Raw genomic sequence first — 19227 nt, 5'->3', positions numbered from 1 at the left:
GCCAAGCAAAATCACCCAGTTAATGAAATGCCACTGTGAATATCTAATTTTAAGCCACAATTTAATGAATTCAATTACATACAATTCAATGCAAAATTATTTCCATGTCTAACTGCTCCAGATATTAAAATTACCTTCCTGATGTTAATAAAAGAACTATTGCGATAAGCAACTGTACAATAGTTTCACAAATCCTTGCCCACTTACTAATCTACTAATAGAGAAAGGCACCTTTAGTACAATATTTCTATAACTAAACACAAACATACCCTTCAAAATATTTAAACAGTGCCGTGTATACTTATAGAAAATTTTCAAAATATTATATTAATAATCTGTGAATTTTTTTTTATGGAGAGAAAGAATTATTTCTAGAATTGATTAGGCTTAGTGGCTCTCAAAGTATTGTCCTATGATCATCTACATTACAATCACAACTAATATTTCTTTTCCCTTGAGGTAAAAATTACATATAATAAAATGCACAAATCTTAATTGTAACATTTAATGAGTTTTGTCAAATGCACACACCTGTGTAATCTAAACTCCAATCTAGATGCAGAGATTATAACTAAACAAAGTTCCCTCATGCCCCTCCCTAATTAATCCCTCTCACTACTCCCACAGAGACAACCAGTGTTTTAACTTTTTTTCACCGAAGAACTTTATACAAATGTATTGAAAATTCTTTGTGTCAGGTGTTCACTCAGCATGTTATTGAAATCCATCCATTTTATTCCTTTTTACTGCTGAGTATGGACACATAACTGTGAACATATAACATAGTTTGTTTTTCCATTCTTCTGTTCATGGGCATCTGGACTATTTCCATGTTTGGACTATTATTAATAAAGCTGCTATTAATATTCTTGTTTAAGTCTTTTTTGGGGGGATATATTCTTTCATTCCTCTTAAGTACACACTAGGAGCAGACCTTCTTATACACCAAGCAGATCCACTCCTTGCTATTTACCCAAAAGAAATGAAAGAATATATCCACAAGAAAACGTACATGTGAATGTCCACCACACTTTCTGCGCTTCTTCCAGTTCTGCTTGCTCCACATTCTTACTATCATTTGGTGTTTTCAGTCTATTAATTTTATCCTTCCTGGTGGGTATAGAGTAGTATCTCACTATAGTTTTAATGTGCATCTCCTTGGTGACTAATGATCTTGAGTACTTTTTTACATGCTTATAATTGATAGGTCCTACACTGTAAAATGTCCAAATCTTTTGCCAATTTTTTAATTGGAATGTTTATTTTTTAGTAATTGGGCATTTTAAAATATTTTTAGTTTCTGGATACCTGTCCTTCATTTGAAATATGTTTTGCCAACATTTTCTTCCATTATGTGGCTTGCCGATTTATTTTCATAGCAGTGTCTTTTGGTGAGCAGAAGTTTTTGAAGACGTATAATTTATCAATTTTTCTTTTATGATTTTTTGTGTCCTGCCCAAGAAACCTTTGCCATTTCTAAGATATACTCCTATTAATTTTTCTAGAGGCTCTTATATTCAGTTCTGTAACTGTTATTTTCAAAAAAATATTATATTAGGCATGAGGTAAGGTAGGGGTCAAAATTAATTTTTTTCCTAAATGTGGTATAGTTGCTCCAACACCACTTGTTGAAAAGATGTCCTTTCCTCATTGGATTTTCTGACTTTGTTGAAAATCAAATATCCATCATATAAGCGTGGTTCTATTTCTAGGCTCTGAATTCTGTTACTCTCTATTCTGATCTAGCTGTATGCCAGTACTACACAGTCTTGATAAGTATATGTTTAAAATATAGATGCCTATTCCCTACTCCAGACTTGCTGAATCAGAATCTTGGGAGGGAAAGGTTCAGGAATATGCAGTTTGCTATGTACCCTCAAGTCTGAAAAGCACTACTTTACTTTAATGCTCCTTCCTCTAAAACGAATACAAACAGATGAGCTTACAAATAAAAGACCACAAAGAAAGGCCAGTGAACTGGGAATTAGGAAGCCTGGGCTCCTGCTCTAGACTTGAAACTCCCTAACTAGATATTTTATTTATCAGGGCCTAAATGTTTTCACTTGTAAAACAAGAGAGTGGGATTAGATTCAAACATTCAAGTATAGATTCAAAACCCACATTATCCTATGAATTGCATGAATAAGGCATGCCTGCCTTCAAGAAGCACATATTCTAGATCAGCACTGTCCAAAAGAATGTTTGCAATAATAGAAACATTCCATACCTACTCTATCCAATATTTAACCACTAGCAACATGTATCTACTGAGTACTTGAAAAGTGACTGGTGTGACCAAGAAACTAAATCTCTGTTTTCATATACTGATTAGTAATTAGAGTTTAAATTTAAATAGTCACATGTGGCTAGTGGTACTATATTGGATAGCACAGGAAATGGAGAAGATAATTTAAAAGGTGAATAAAAATTTGTAAGGGAATATCAATTTCAATTGTCTTGTTTTTAAGTTCACTGATTCTTTCTTCCACCAGCTCCAATCTCCTGTTGAAACCATCCCAGAATTCATTTCAGTTATTGTGGTCGTCAACTCCAGTAGTTCTGTTAGGTTACTTTAAAAAATTTTTATTTCTTGAGAGTCTCACATTGTTATTCATTGTTTTCCTGATACCCTTTAGTTCTTTCTCTGTATTTTCCTTCATCTCCTTGAGCATAATGATCATTTTTTTAGCCTTTGTTAGTATATACACTATCTGGTCTTCTTCATTTAAATGTCCTGGATTTCTATCTTCTTCCTTTGGATAGGCCACCATTTCCTGTTTCTTTGTTCATCTTTAATCTCTGGTTACATATTGTACATTTTAATATTTTAAAATGTTAACAGTGGGATTTATTTCCTGAGATACCTGCTTCTTGAATTTGTATCTAGCTAGTAATATCACAGAGATTTTCTTGAGTGTCAGGAGCTAACAAAACCAAGCAAACAAACAAATGACACCTTTCACCATTTTTATAAACTGGCTTTGTATTGGCTGGCACTCTCCAATCAGGACGGTCAGTCCACGGTGAATGCAAAGTACACAGTCCTCCTGGTCTTTTCTGGGCCTGTATCTTATCCTCGGCTTGTGGTCTTAGGAGTTACCTTGTTTAATGGAATCTCTACTTCCCAGGAAACAGACCTTCTTGCTCTCCTGGGTGTTCCACTGCAGGACTTAAAGCAAGTAAGCCTTTGTCCCAGGCTGCCTATCTTAGTTGTTCCTATACTGTTTTCATTGTCTCAAGCAGCTTTTAACTGGAGGGCAAATTCTAGGGAAGGCAGCATACTGGAGAAGGGTTTCCCAAGTCAGTATTTTCCAGATGGAAACAGGCCAGGGACAAACAAATGGTCACAGGCCAGCTCTAAACTGCACTAGGGATGTGATGAGGAATGGGCCAGGAAGGGTGCCAGGAGCTTCTTTCATGGCTCCCTAAAGTTGTGCTTTCTTCAACCTATCTCATTTGATGTAGAGAAAGAACTCTCAACAGAGAAGAAATTTAGCAGCATTTAAAATTTCTTCCTGAATCTTATAAACTGTACTCAGTTTTATTGCTACAGATAAGGTTCTATTATTTAAATATCTTCCTGTTAATCTGCCACACATCTATAGAAAAAAGTAGGAAACCAAGAAAAGCAGGGATTTATAAAAATAAAATAAAAAAAAATACTCAGGTCCTTTGTAACTGTGATGCCATGTAGTCTTTATATAGAGAAAATACAAAGAAAATATCTTTTCTCACAGAATTTGCAATTCTCTGTAAGAAAATCAACATGCACTCTAAGAAATAAAGCAGAATATAGAAATTTTATAATAAGGTTTTCAACCAAAGAGTTCAAGGAGCAAAACTGCACAAGTTCATAAATCATAGCATTTCATTTATACTTGCATTATTCAGATTTCAAGTGGGACTTCCCTATCACTTCATATTTGTCTTAAAATTTGGTTCTATTAAACTAACATTATCTAAGTTTGTTCCCAAGTTTTCTCAACATTCCCAGGCAGATTTTATGTGCTTATGCTCAATTCTTGTTTACACAAATTCTAAATAATTATTGATTTAACCTGAGATTTACTACCTGTAACTATTTTCCTTTCTCTCCTCCTATGAATCCACATATCATCTCACATGCACATACCACTAGGATGGGAAGATTAGACTCCCACAGTTGAGCAGTCACTTGAGAGAGACATGTGGATACAAATAAATTTATTATTTGGTTGAATTCTAAATTCTTTTTAATAGTTAAAATTACTGAGAAAATGCATAGGACCATTAAAATGCTGATTATTTTCTTGCATTTTTTACATATATAGAAATAGCACTGAAGAAACATGAAATGATCTGTTTTATGGGCACAGAATGACATCAAATTTTCAACTCAACTGGACATTTTAATTTGCCTATATTTTGCTTTTAGAGATTTTTCAAATAACTTAAGTCAGAACTATTCCATGACACCCCTTGAGTGTGAGTCAGGGCAAGAAACAGACGTCTAGTTAGCAGCATTTAATTGAAGAGAATGTAATGTAAGGATGTGAAGAGATGTGGACAGCATCTAAGAAACTAGCCAGATATGTCACAGCCTACCACCCACAGTCCCAAAGGAGTAAGGAGAGAAGAAGTTAGCAGAGCCTAGTGAAGCTGAAATCACAGAGAAGGGCCACTTAACTAAACATAGAGAGAAGCAGTCATTTTAGTACCTTAGCTGTGAAACAGAAAAAGAGAAGGTCTTCAGATACCCTGACTTATTTCTCCTCCTATCCTCTAATCACTTGCAAGTACCTGTTTTTCAGTTGAGCCAACTACAAGTCAGAGATCAAGGTTGCAAATTGAGACTCCCAGGGCACAGAGCAGGATGAAAGAGCAGAGAATGGAATCTGGTGGGACAGGGAAAATATGGAATAACTGGCATCTGTTCTCACAACAATCTTCATTCATACAAAGCATTTGTGTATATTAAAGTATATTAAAGCTTGCCCAGACCCGATCCTTTTAAAGGCTACTTCTTTCTTTTGCTCCATCCTACAAGTTATTTGCACTCACTTTTATCATGTGAAGCATTTAGGTTTCCACTCTCTGTTCTTGTTCTTTCTTCTTTTCTTTACTATGCTGGAATCATAAATATGTTCTGCTATGAATCATTTACTCCAGGTTCTATCTTTAGTTGTAAATAAGTAGCTTGACTTGGGAATTTCTAACACTCCCTTCTCATTTCTCTTAATGCACTGTAGAGAAAGGGAGTAGCAATATAGTGATTTGGTTCCCACTAAGATGAATTATACCATCTCTGAACCCCTTACCACATACATAAAAGACAGATGTGGCTAATATCAAATTGGTTCAATTAGCATTTCCTACCCCACCCCCTCCATTATAGTTAATGCAACACACGAAGCAAACCTGAAGAGGAATTACCAGTCAGATAGGTAATGAAAGTAGAGGTGCTTATGTAAAATATAGTATAAGCATAGCAGTATCAAGGCTATAATTTTGTATTTTAAATTATAGACTATGAATAGTTTAATAAAAGCCATACACCTGTTACGTAGAACTGTAAATCAAGTGGATAAACAAAATTTGGTCTGCCTCTTGAAAGGGCATTTACTATTTGGAGATGAGTAAGCAAAGTATCTATATTTAATTTAGTGAGGATTAGAGAGAAGCAAATAATGATTATACAATAATAATATAACATTTTTCCCACTCAATAAACAATTTTAAATGAACTAGTAAGGGCCTGGAGACAACCTGTCCAAAGTATCTAAAGCAAAGACCAACTTATCTATACATGAAGCAAGTAAAAGCTACTTTGTCAATATAGATACAAATATATTAGAGAGAAGGAAAAATAATAGCAGCTATGTAAGGCAGAAGAAGCATAGAGAAATTGAGAAGTGATGAGTTTTGTTTTTTATTATTATTGAAATAATGAAAGTGCTCTAAGAATGACTGAAGTGATGAATGCACCAAATACCATTGATTGTACACTATGGATGGATTTAAACTTTATTAATATACACCAATAAAATCGATTAAAAATTATATATATATATAAAAATACAGGCAAGCAGATGTGGCTCAACCGATAGAGCATCTGTCTACCATATGGAGGGTCCAGGGTTCAATCCCTAGGACCTCCTGACCCGTGTGGTGAGCTGGCCCACGTGCAGTGCTGTCGTGCACTCAAGGAGTGCCAGGCCACGCAGGGGCGCCCCCACATAGGGGTGCCCCACACGCAAGGAGTGTGCCACCCCACATGAAAAAAAAAGTGCAGCCTGCCCAGGAGTGGCGCCACACACACACAGAGCTGACACAGCAAGATGACACAACACAAAGGAGACGCAGTTTCCTAGTGCCACTTGATAATGTAGGTGGACGCAAAAGAACATACAGCGAATGGACACAGAGCAGAGACAACGGCGTGGGGGGGGGGGGGGGAGAAATAAATAAAAATAAATCTTTAAAAAAAAATACAGCCAGTATGGATTGATAAACTATTTGATCTGGGCTACACTAAACTGGTTAAATATGCATTCAAATACATTCTTTTAAAGCTATTTTTTTACCATTCACATCTTGTATTTCCCAAAGTGTACTTGAAAGTCTTGTTTTGAAATTGAACAAGTTATGCATGGATACATGCTTATAGCAAATAATTCAGATAAAATTTATAAGCTGTGAAAGCCCGAAAATCTATATCCAATTTCACTCCCACCAAGTTTATAAGTGGATCCAATTTCCAATAACCATAAAATCAATCTTTTAAATTTTGGTCAACATCATAGGCAAAAACAAAATATCACTGCTTTTATATTTGTTTCCCTGATCACTAGGAAAATTTAGCATTATTTTAAAAATATACTGATTGGTTTTTCCTATTTCTCCTGAGTGAATTAACATTTTCCTACTGCTCTACTTGCCTTTGACTTACTGATTTGTAAGAGCTTTTTGTATATTCTGGACAGTAATCCCATATCTGTTGTGTATTGCAAATAAAGTTGTACATAACTACAAAATAAAAAGTTAATTTGTGCATACATCTTGAAATCTCCCACAGATGTTGAAGACAAGTAATCTGTGAGCCAAGTTATCTAGGAGTGTTGGAACTTGTACAACTGCTAGGATGGTCTGATATTCTTTAAACCTGGGTCTTGATTTAGTCAGAAACAGGAGTTTTGGGAAGCAGCTGTGAATCAATCAGTTGGGCTCCCGTCTACCATGTGGGAGACCTAGGGTTCGCATCCCGGGGTCTCTTTGTGGGGGCAAGCTCACCCGCATGCTGCAGAGAGCCACCCGACCACAGTGCTGTGGAGAGCCAACTCAGCAAGGTGGTGCAACAAAAAGGGAGACAAGTAAAAACACAGAAGGTGCAGCAAATGGACAGAGAGCAGACAGCAAGCAAGCCCCAAGGGTGCGGGGTGGAATAAATAAACAAACAAACAGGAGTTTTATCAGGAGTAAATAAGTTTTGTTAGTTAGCATTACACTTTTTTAAAAGGCCTGCTTTCTTTTGATTTTGACTAACAAATCATTTTTATATTTGAGTAGCCTCATTATATTTACTATAAAAGCTGCTTCTTTCTCCGGAAAAACAAAAACAAAAACATAGTATGTCTTGGCATAGAATGTTCCCAACTTGTAAATTATCTTGTCTTGACAAATAGTCTTTTTTAAATTCTTAAAAAAAATAAAACATAAAAATAAACTTGTGCTTTCTTGAACTGGCACCTGCCCAACAAATGAAGCCCTTCAGCTGCCCTCGCAGCTCTGAGGAAACATATTATCCTTAGGTCTCCTCTGCAGCCTCTGTAGGGGTAGGGTGGAACAATGCTGCCTTCAGAGCTGGGCCTCCAGCAATCTGAAGTAGGTAATTAAAAGCAGTGATCAGCAATCAGACCACCTCTCCTTCTTCCCATTCCCACCCCCCGCCCCCAACTGCACCCAAATCCTGGGGAACTAGATTTTTATGTACCTCTCTGTTATCAGCAAGCTGTGCCATGGGTCAGACCACTGCTGCCTGCCATGAGAGTGGGTAATAGGGACAGAACCTGCTGCAGGGGAGAGTATTCACTGGTATTTATCACAATTTATCAGCCTCATCCCAGCACTCTTCCCTGGATGCTGCACAGTGCTCTACTGGACTCCAGAGTTTCAAAACAGTGATTTAGACAGTTACTGCATGTTTAATAGTTGCTCTGGTTAAGGGACTGATTCCTGGAGCTTCCTACTCCACCAATATTTGCTGAGATTTTGATATGAATTGCATTAGCCTATAGATCAATTTGGGGAGAACTGGCATCCTTTCTGTGTTGCTAATGTTCTTCTTTAATCACTTGATCTAGAACACTTAGTTTGGAACATAGCTTTAGTGTTTTATCGTTATCATTATCATTATCCATCTCCATTTTTCTTTTTTGTTATTTCAAATTTCCTTAGACTTCTACTCACTTCCCCTGCCAAGACCCCAGACACTGCATTCTTTTGATGTAATTATGATAAACATTCATATTTAATTTTCTATTCACTACCCTATAAAGTAGGTGGCTTATTTTTGACTAAGTAAGTCCACTGTCACACAGCTAATATACCGTGGAACAAGATTCTAATTCCGTTTTCTCTCCGACTTCAGATCCCAAATCCTTAACTACTTTCATAGAGCTTCCCCCAAATAAAAAAGTAGGCATAGTACTGCACATTTTAGCAAGACCATGTTTTTAATGACCACATTCCTTCTTTTTTAATCTGTATTTTGTAGTCCTGGATGAAGATGTTAATACCTAGCCCAGAAAACTTCTTTTCTAACAAGACCCCTGGATCACAGAAAACATTCCAAAGAAGCCATCTTGTACAAATAAAAAGCAACTTGATTCATAGTTTTTTCCATAAAACAAAATATTCATATTCTCTCTTTAGACACATGTTAAATGGTGTAGAAATAGCACTCTACTGTGGAACTGTTTAAAAAGTAAACAAATGAAAAGAAGAACAAAAGAGGAGTACTCATATTTCCTGATTTCAATACTTACTACAAAGCTACAGTAATCAAGACAGTGGTCCTGGGATAAGGAGAGACATACAGATCAAGAGAATAGAATTAAAAGTCCAGAAATAAACCCTTAAATTATGGTTAGTTGATTTTCAACAAGGGTGTCAAGACCATCAATGAGGAAAGGATAGACATTTCAACAAATGATGCTAGGACAAAAGGGTATTAATATACAAAAGAATGAAGTCAGACACACAAAAACTGACTCAAATGAAGCATAAAGACAGTGACAAAATTAACATGGCAATGTAAGAAACTCCCTGAAAAAGTCTCTCCTCAGAAAACAACTAATAAAAGGATAAATCCCACTTGATTGGAACTCTGGAGGGGTCTACAAACACTGAATCAAAGAAAAAGTAAGATAGAAAAAAATACTAGGGAAGCAGACTTGGCCCAGTGATAAGGGCATCCGTCTACCACATGGGAGGTCCACGGTTCAAACCCCGGGCCTCCCTGACCCGTGTGGAGCTGGGCCATGTGCAGTGCTGATGTGTGCAAGGAGCGCCCTGCCACGCAGGGGTGTCCCCCGTGTAGGGGAGCCCCACACGCAAGGAGTGCGCCCCGTAAGGAGAGCCGCCCAGCATGAAAGAAAGTGCGGTCTGCCCAGAAATGGTGCCGCACACACGGAGAGCTGACACAACAAGATGACGCAACAAAAAGAAACACAGATTCCCATGCCGCTGATGACAACAGAAGCGGACAAAGACGACAACGCAGCAAAAAGACACAGAGAACAGACAACAGGGCCAGGGGAGAAGGGGAGAGAAATAAATAAATAAATCTTAAAAAAAAAAATACTAAAAAACTTAGGAGATCTACAACCTGGATTCATGAGTCTGGACCGTTCCCCCTCACTCAGTGCAATGAAGCTTAAGTGATACACAGAGGCAGCACATCCCAATTATCTCCTGCCATGGATGCTGACCAGAGAGCCACTCCCAATAGCAAGGTGAATCCCATGCATATCCAGACACAGGAATCCAAATCCACAGAGACCTAGGGAGGAACACAAGTGACTGACTAGTATGTACATACAAAAAGACCCACAAAAAATAAGAGACTGCAGTAGAACTGTTGGCAAAAGGTGCACATACTCAGCCCACTCTGTGATTGCTGGATCAGCAAAGTAAATTTTTAAAAACTGACCTTCTTGGATTCACCCAGTCTGGCTCCCTAGTGGAGAAGTAACTAGAGGCAGAAAAGCCTCAGTGAAGGAAAAAAGTAGGGGGAGATGGGGGTAATGAACTGCTGTAAGGCAGTTCTACATAGTGAATAAAATGAGGAAGAGAAGCTAAACAAATCATAGGATGTGGGTAGAAATTTCTGCATTAAAAAAAATAAAAACAGAAAAAATCAGGATTCTGGAGAAGGAACAAAGGAAAGGAAGTTTTCTCCTGGATGTGAAACAGTTGCACATAAAAGGGCAATCTTAAAAGTTGTACCACAGGGAAGCAGATGTGGCTCAAGCCCGTCTATCATATAGGAGGTTCAGGGTTCAAATCCTGGGGCCTCCTGATGAAGGCAAGCTGGACTGAGCAGAGAGCTGGCCCATGCAGAGTGCTGGCCTGTTCAGGAGTGCTGGCCCACACGGAGTGATGACCTGCATGGCGTGCTGGCCCATTAAAGAGTGCGGCGCATGCAGAGAACTGGTGCAGCAAGATGATGCAACAAAAAGAGACACAGAGGAGAGACAATAAAAGACACAGTGGACCAGGGAGCTGAGGTAGCACAAGAGATTGAGCACCTCTCTCCTACTCAGAAGGTCTCAGGATCAGTTCCTGGTGCTGCCTAAAGAGAAGACAAGCAGATACAGAAGAATACAGAGCAAATGGACACAGAAAGCAGACAGTGAGCACAAAACAATGGGGGGGGAGGGTAGAAATAAAAAACCTTAAAAAATTTTTAAACAAGTTGTACCACATAGGGCAAGAATCAGGTGTAAATGACCTCAGAAAATATAAACACTTAAACACAGGCTACTCTAAAAGTCCGGATAAGTTGGACCTAGTATCAAAGAACAACCTTAACATATAGCCAATCTACAATGAAACCCCAGGTAAGAGGGAAAAACTGACCTTTAGAGTTAGCACATCAAAATAATGCCTAGACATCAGCAAAAAATAAAAAGCCATACTAAGAAACAGGAAGATAGGGTTCAGACAAGGGAACAAATTTAAAACTTCAGAGGAGAAAGAGAATTTGGAACAACTAATCAAAGAAATTCAAACAAATATCCTAAATCAATTTAAGAAGATGAAGGAAAATATGGATATAAATAAAATAATGATGGAAATAGAGCCAATGAAGACAATGTGTGAGCCAAAAGAGAATTAGAAAGTGTAAAATACACTAGAATTTCAACAGGAGGAAGAAAGATGCAGCAGACTGAAAGACAAGACCATCAAAATCATACAGTCAGAATAACAGAGAAAAGAATAGAAAAAATTGAGCAGTGTCCCAGGGACTTGAGTGACAGCATGAAGATTACTAAGATATGCATTGTGGGGATCCCAGAAAAAAGAAGAGAAGGGAAAAGGGGTAGAAAAATATTTGAGAAAAAAATGGCTGGAAATTTCTGAACTCTTATAAAAGACATAAATATAAATGTCAAAAAAATACAATGTATTACAAACAGAATAAACGCTAATAGACCTACTCTGAGAAACATAGTAATCAGAATGCCAAATGCAAAAGATAAAGAGAGAATTCCAAAAGCAGCAAGAGAAAAGCATACAAGGGATACTCAATAACACTAAGTGCCAGTATCGCTTTAGAAACCATGACGCAAGAAGGCAATAGTATGATATTTTTAAGGCACTGAAAGAGAAAAAACTGCCAGTCAAAAATTCTTGATCTGGAAAAACTGCCCTTCAAAACTGAGGGAAAGTTTAAAATATTCATAGACAAACAGAAACAGAGTTTGTCATGAAAAGACCTGCCCTACAAGAATTGCTAAAGGGAATTCTTCAGGTTGAAAGGAAGAGACATTGAGAGTAGCCTGGAGCAGAACAAAGAAGTGATCTTCAGTAAAACTGTCTAAATGGGTAAATGCAAAACCAAATAATATTGTACCCTCAATATATAACACTAATCTTTAATTCCTATAAGAGTCAGAATATAATTGGATAAGAAATAGTAAAAAACAACATAAAGAGGGGAAATGGAGGAATATGGGAACAGAAAATGTGAATGCTACTGAGGTTAAGTTGGCATCTTTTCAAATTGGTTATAGGTTGTGTAAAACAAACCCCAGGGTAAGTAACCACAACGAAAGTATGCTAAAAATATGCAGAAATAAACATGATAAAGAGATCAGTCAGATATATCACAAAATCAATTAAACAGGAAAGGGGCTGAAATAAAGGAAAAGAGGAAAAAAAAAGGAGATGACATATATAAATTTAAGGACAAGGAGTTCCAGGAAGATGGCATCAGAGCAGACAGACAGTAGACAAAAACAATGTAGAAAGGGCCAAAAGCTGTCTGAGGGACCTGCTTTGGGGGTCATCAGACCAGGACAGTGCTGCACAAAACCCAGGAAGGAGAGGGCAAGAGAGACAAAGAACCTGAAACAACAAACATGAGTTACTAAACCCCTGCAGTGTCCAGGAAGGTGTCCCACTCCCCACTCACAAAACACTAGGGCCTGATAAAACCCCTGGCTCACTGCAGCTGAGTGAGAGAGGAACAGACATCTTCTTCCCTGTCAGTTGTTACAAGGGAAAAGGAAGAGTGAATCAGAGGGCATCCCTTCAGTGAATTCAGCCAAGAAAGCCTGCTTTGAATCTCGGCTCTGGCCTGAATCAAAACCTAGGATAGGGTAGGTTGAAACACGTCCATGGAAAGATTCACAAACGAGCTCCATCTACTGGTCAGCCAGGAAATTGCAAGGAGAAAAACTGCTTTTAGGTCTCTCCTTAGCCCCATCCCTGTGAAAAACTCTGCGCTCCATTAGTGAGTCCCTGACCCAATTTTGATAACTTAAGCTGGGAAATTTTAAAGACTTAGAATAAGTTAAACCAAAAGCAAAGAAGAGCTGTGGGGAGGAGCAAGAAACACTAAGCAAGAGAGAGAAATTGACCATCAGAGTAAATTCATCAACATATTAGATGCCCAGACTTCAGCAAAAAGTTACAAGCCATACCAGGAAACAGGAAGAGATGGCTCAGGCAAAGGAACAAACCAAATATCCAGACAAGATAAAATATTTAAGACAACTAATCAATGATAATCACACAAATCTTCTAAATCATTTCAAAGAATTGAAGGAAAATAAGACTAAAAGAGATAAAGGATGTTTAGAAGACACTGTGTGAGCATAAAGAACAATTTGAAAGACTGCAAAGAAAAGTAACAGAGTGTACGGGTATGAAAGACATGATAGATGAGATTAAAATTAGAGGCTGGGAAGCTGATGTGGCTCAAGTGATGGAGCTTCCGCCTACCATATGGAAGGACCCAGGTTTGATCCCTAGGGCCTCCTGGTAAAAAAAGTGAAAAAGAGAAAGCATGCCTGCACGGTGAGCCAGTGCCCATGTAGGAAGTCAAGTGCCTGTGCAGTGAGCCGAGAGCCCACACGGCAAGCCAGTGCCCACGCAAGTGAGTCATGCAGCAAGATGATGATGCAATGAAAGAGAGATGAAGGGGAGAGTCAAGATGAAGTGTAATAGAAACCAGGAACTGAGGTGGCGCAGGTGACAGGGAACCTCTCTCCATATCAGAGGTCCCCAGGATCAAATCCCGGTGAGTCCTAGAGGAGAAAAAAAAAAAAGAAGAAAAGACAAAAAGAGAAATAGATATGGAAGATCACATAGCAAATGGACACAGCAAAAAAACAGCAGGGTGGGGAGGGGTGGGGGAAGGGGAAAAGTACATTAGGGGGAAGCAGCTGTGGCTCAAGCAATTGAGCTCCCATTTACCATATGGAGGACCTGGGTTCGATCCCCAGGACCTCCTGGCAAAAAAAAAAAAGAGAGAAAAGGCTTCCCAGACCTGCACAGTGAGACGCAGGTCACCTTGCAGCAAAGTAAAGCACCAAACACACAATGATGTAACCAGATAGAAAAGAAACACACATATACACAGTAAAGGCACAGCTCTGAATTGCTCAAAGATAGAATTAGTAATTTTGAGGCCAGAACATCCATACTGGAAAAGCCTAGAGGACAGAAAGAGAAAAAACAGAGAAACTGGAACTAGGTCTCAGTAAATTTCATGCCAAGGTGAAACACACTAACATATGCATTATTGGTATCCCACGAGAAGAGAATGAAAAAGGGGCAGAAAGGATATTTGAGGAAATAATGACCAAAAACTTTCCAACCCTTATGAAAGACATAAATATCAATATCCAAGAAGGACAACACTCACCAAAAGGTACAAATTTGAATAGACCTACCCAAGACATATTATTCAGAATGACAAATATTAAAAATGAGGGTGAGATTAAAAACTGTCTCTCAGACAAAAACTGAGAAAGGATGTTGCCAAAAGACCAGAATCATTAGAAATACTAAAAGGAGAGCTGGAAAGGAACAAATTAAGGGCAAGAGACTTGGAGAACAGTGTAGAAATGAAGATTATTAGGAGGTAAATTAAAGGGTAAAAAGACAGACAATAGTAAGATATCACAATGGGAAGCCAAAGTGCAAAACTAACCAATTAAGAAATGCCTTTACAGTAATAATTTTGTATATTAATGGCTTGACCACCCCAATCAAACGAGAGACTGACAGAACGGATTAAAAAAATATGAGCCATCTCTATGCTGTCTACAAAAGACTCACCTCAGACATAAGGAAACAACCCGGTTGAAAGTGAAAGCTTGGAAAAAGATATTCCACACAAATATTAACCAAAAAAGTAGCGAAACTGATATCAGACAAAATAGATTTTAAATGCAAAACTGTTAAAAGAGATGATGAAGGTCTTAATAAATTAATAAAAGGGGCAATTCACCAAGAAGAAATTACTATAATAAATATTTATGCACCTAACCTGGGTGCTCCAAAATACATGAGGCACATGATGGCAAAACTGTAGAGAGAAATAGATGTATCTACAATAATGGTTGGAGACCTCAATACACCACTCTCAGTATTGGACAGAACATCTGGACAGAAGATGAAGATATAGAGAGCTTGAATAATATGATTAAATAAACTAGACCTAATAGACATTTATAGAGCACCCCAAAGCAGCAGGATACACAGCATTTGCAAGCTCTCACAGGCCCTTCTTGAGGATAGACCATATGTTAGGTCACAAGACAGGTCTTAATAAATTTAAAAAGATTGAAATTACATAAAACACTTTCTCTGATGATAACGGAATGAAGTTGGGAATCAATAATGAACAGAAAAGGGAAATATTCATAAACATATGGAGATTAAACAACACTCTTAAATAATCAGTGAGTCAAAGGAGAAATTGCAAGAGAACTCAGCAAATATTTTAGATGAATGCAAATGAGAGCACAACATATCAAGACCTATGGGACACCACAAAGGCAATGCTGAGGGGGATACTTATAGCCTTCAAAGCTTACATTAAGGGAAGCGAATGTGGCTCAAGCTATTAGGCCCCCGTCCACTATATAGAAAGTCCAGTGTTTGATACTGGGGGCCTCCTGGTGAAGGCAAGCGGGCCCACACAGCAAGTTGGCCTGAGCAGAGAGTTGGCCCATGTGGAGTGCTGGCCCATGCAGAGTGCTGGCCCATGCAGGAGTGCTGTCATGCGGAGGGGTGCTGACCCATATAGAGTGCTGGCCTACACAGAGAGTTGGCACAGCAAGATGACAAAACAAAAAGAGATACAAAGGAGAGACAATAAGATGCAGCAGACCAGGTAGCTGAGGTGCCGCAAGAGAATGAGCACCTCTCTCCCATTCCAGAAGGTCCCAGAATCATTTCCCGGAGCTGCCTAATGAGAGTACAAGCAGACACAGAAGAACATACAGCAAATGGCACAGAGAGCAGACAACTGGGGGCAGCGGGGGAAAAATAAATCTTTTTAAAAAGCTTTCATTAAAAAAGAAAGCTAAATATGAAGGGATAACTTTACACCTGAAGAAAGTAGAAAAAGAATAACAAACTAATCCTAAACCAAGCCAAAGGAAAAAAACAGTAAAGATCAAGGCAAGAATAAATGAAATTGAGAACCAAAAAAAAAGAATTAACAAAAACAAAAGTTGGTTCTTTGAGAAGATCAACAAAATTGACAAGTCCCTAGCTAGACTGACAAAGAGAAAAAGAGTTGATGCAAATAAATAAAATCAGAAAAGAGAGGGGTGACTTTACTACTGACCTCCAAAAACAAGAGAGATCATAAGATGAAACTATGAACTGTGTGCCAAAAAACTAGACAATATAGACAAGATGGAAAATTTCCTAGAAACACACAACGAACCTACACTGACCCTAGAATAGAAGCTCTCAACAAACCAATAACAAGTGAAGAGATTGAAACAGTCATTAAAATCCACCCAAAGACATAGGGATACTATTGGGTGGGGCTTTGCAGACCTGAGTGGGGTAGGGTTGGGAGGATGGGTCAGATGGTCCATGGAATTGGGGGGAGGATTTGGGAGGAGTGGGTGAACATGGGAATTGTCAGGTATGTGGTTGAAACTATAATGTTGAGAAAACTCTAGAAAATATAATAAGGAAAGGTTACTTGTTTGACGGGGCATCTAGCACAGGGTGCACCTGGGGCAAGCTTCTAGGGAGTGTGTAAATGCTCATCTTTTCATATTGTGTTATATCAGTGGGTGGAAACTCATACAATGAGCAGGAAAGTGTTGTACGCCCATCCTGGGGAGGCCTGATGTTCTCAAAGAGAGAGGGTGTCTTTTGAGAGCATGGGTGGCTCCCAATGGGGGAGGACAGACTAGAGTGTCAAGCCCTCAGCATTATTTTAAGTATCTATGAATCTTGTCCTTCAAGCAGTGAAACCTGGTTGTCACTGTGGGCCCTGAGGGGAGGGGGAGAAAGGAATAGACTAGATGGAAGATAGGGTAAATGGGGGGAATGGAATTGTTCCACAAGACTGTGCATTGATGGATATGAGCATTGTTAAATTTCAACAAAAATTTATATGTGTATAGTCTAAAATGTAAACCATAATGTAACCAAAAATTTAGAAAAGTATACAGTCTAAAATATAAGACATAATATAAGCCATAATGGAACCATGGTTAGTAGCTATGTTTCAATATCTGTACATCAGCTGTAGCAAATAGAACATCCATAGGTAAAAAGATCATTGCTGGGGAAGGGAGAAAAGGGTTTGATGTTGGGTATATGGAAGTACCCTATCTTGCATATGTGATTTTACTGAGACCTAAAACTTTTTAGATAACAAAATTTAAAATTAAAAAAAAAAAAGGATGTAGACATTGAAGAAGGAATGGAAGAGATTGCCTTGCCACTGTATATGCAGGGCAGCACTATTACTGTGATAAAGGCATAACGTTAAAAACAAAGTTTTGTGATATTTTTCATTTCTTATTACCCTAATTTATTTTTTACTTTATTTTAATTTTTCTCAATTATGTATTCTATTTCTAATCTTTAAACCTGTCAATTTATTTCATTTTCCTACTAACTGAATTTGGCAATATATTAGGCTTCATTTTTGAAGAAGTTTTGGATCACAGAGGGGTTATACTATGGCAGGGGAGAAGCATGAATGTGGGATGTCATTGATGGGGGATGCATGAGTGGAAGGAAGTTCTCCAGGGCACGCATATAGGGTATATAGATATGTTTGGATGTTTGTTGGGTATTGTTATAGTACGTAGAATTACACACGACACCTGAGGGAGTGCTGAGTTCCCAGGAGGGGGAGTTCTGTTGCATTCCCCAATGGAAGAGCAACAATTCCCCGAGTGTAAGGGCAAAGACCAGTGGAGAAGGATGGTCCAATGATGGGCCCTTGATACTGATGACTATGCTTATGAGCCTGTGTGCTTGAAATTTCAACTATGCTTAGCACTGCAGGGTACCTAAGAGTTACCTTCTAAGAGCCTCTGTGTTGCTCAAATGTGGCCACTCCCTAAGCAAAACTCAGCATGTAAATGCATTACCTTCCCCCCAGTGTGGGACATGACTCCCACGGATGAGCCTCCCTGGCGCCAAGGGGTTACTACCATCACCAGCTGATGATGCAACTAGAAAAAGACCTTGAATAAAAGGGGCAAATGGTAAAGACAAATGAGTTTATATGGTTAAGAGATTTCAAAATGAGTCAAGAGGTCATCAGAGGGGTCATGCTTATGCACACCTCAGCAGGATTCCAGAGACAGCCAAATTAGATACAACCCCAGGTACTGGTGCTTCTGAGGGCTATGGAGACACACAGGTTCCATGGTCATGACAGATGGCTCTGGAGTTCACTGCCTTGCCAGTGGGTCCTACTTTGGAATTTGTGCTTCTGATTGTGGAGTTGGACTCAGATGTGACCTCTCTACACATGCCTCTTCTGTCATTTACTGAACCTGTGATTGGCACTAGGGTTTGTGTATGCTCAGGAGACTTGACTCTCTGGACTGTCTATGCGCCAGCTGGGCCCTGAGCCTCAGCAGAGTGCAACACCTACTCTCCAGTTTATTGGACTTTCCCAGGTCAGCTGATGGGGAGTGAGAACGGTCAACCACCACACCAGAGAACCAAGAGTGTCTACAACTGCAAGCAGGAGAATCACATCCATCAGTAATGTGGGATCTAAGCCCCCTCTCAATTTAGAGGTGGAGGGGACATTGCCATCCCAGGGTCCACAGGATGGAGGAATATAATATGGATTGGAGTGAACTTGCTGGTATTCTACTATACAACTATTGTGACTCTAGCAATGGAAGAAATTATATCATTGATGTGGAGACGGTGGCCATCGGAGTTGCTGAGAACAGCAAAAGGGAGAGAAGAGGTGTGATATGGGGCATTTCGGGGACTTGGAGTTGTCCTGAATGATACTGTAGGGACAGATGCAGGACAATGTATATCCTGCCGTAACCCACTGGATGGACTGGGGAGAGTATGAACTACAATGTAAACTATGGTCCATGCAGTGTGGCAGTACTCCAGGGTATATTCACCAAATGCAATGAATGTGCCTTACTGATGAAAAGGGATGTTGATGTGGAAGGACCAGGGGTGGGGTGGGGAGTGGGATATATGGGAACCTCT

At 38.9% G+C, this 19227-nt stretch overlaps 1 protein-coding gene across 5 annotated transcripts in view; it reads right to left on the bottom strand.

The window, feature by feature from the left end:
* Positions 1–19227, bottom strand: part of USF3 (upstream transcription factor family member 3) — a 71031-nt gene that overhangs the window by 35613 nt on the left and 16191 nt on the right. The window contains exon 1 of one of the 5 annotated variants that reach the window (XM_071214814.1): positions 5041–5308. The exons of the other annotated variants lie outside the window; for them this stretch is intronic. The gene's annotated coding sequence lies outside the window, so the exon portion shown is untranslated. Of the gene's footprint in view, positions 1–5040; positions 5309–19227 lie in introns of those variants that run through there. 5 annotated transcript variants of the gene reach the window in all.

This window comes from Dasypus novemcinctus, chromosome 4 (genome assembly GCF_030445035.2).
Source record: "Dasypus novemcinctus isolate mDasNov1 chromosome 4, mDasNov1.1.hap2, whole genome shotgun sequence".
Taxonomy (NCBI): Eukaryota; Metazoa; Chordata; class Mammalia; order Cingulata; family Dasypodidae; genus Dasypus; species Dasypus novemcinctus.
This window is presented reverse-complemented; position numbering and strand designations above follow the sequence as displayed.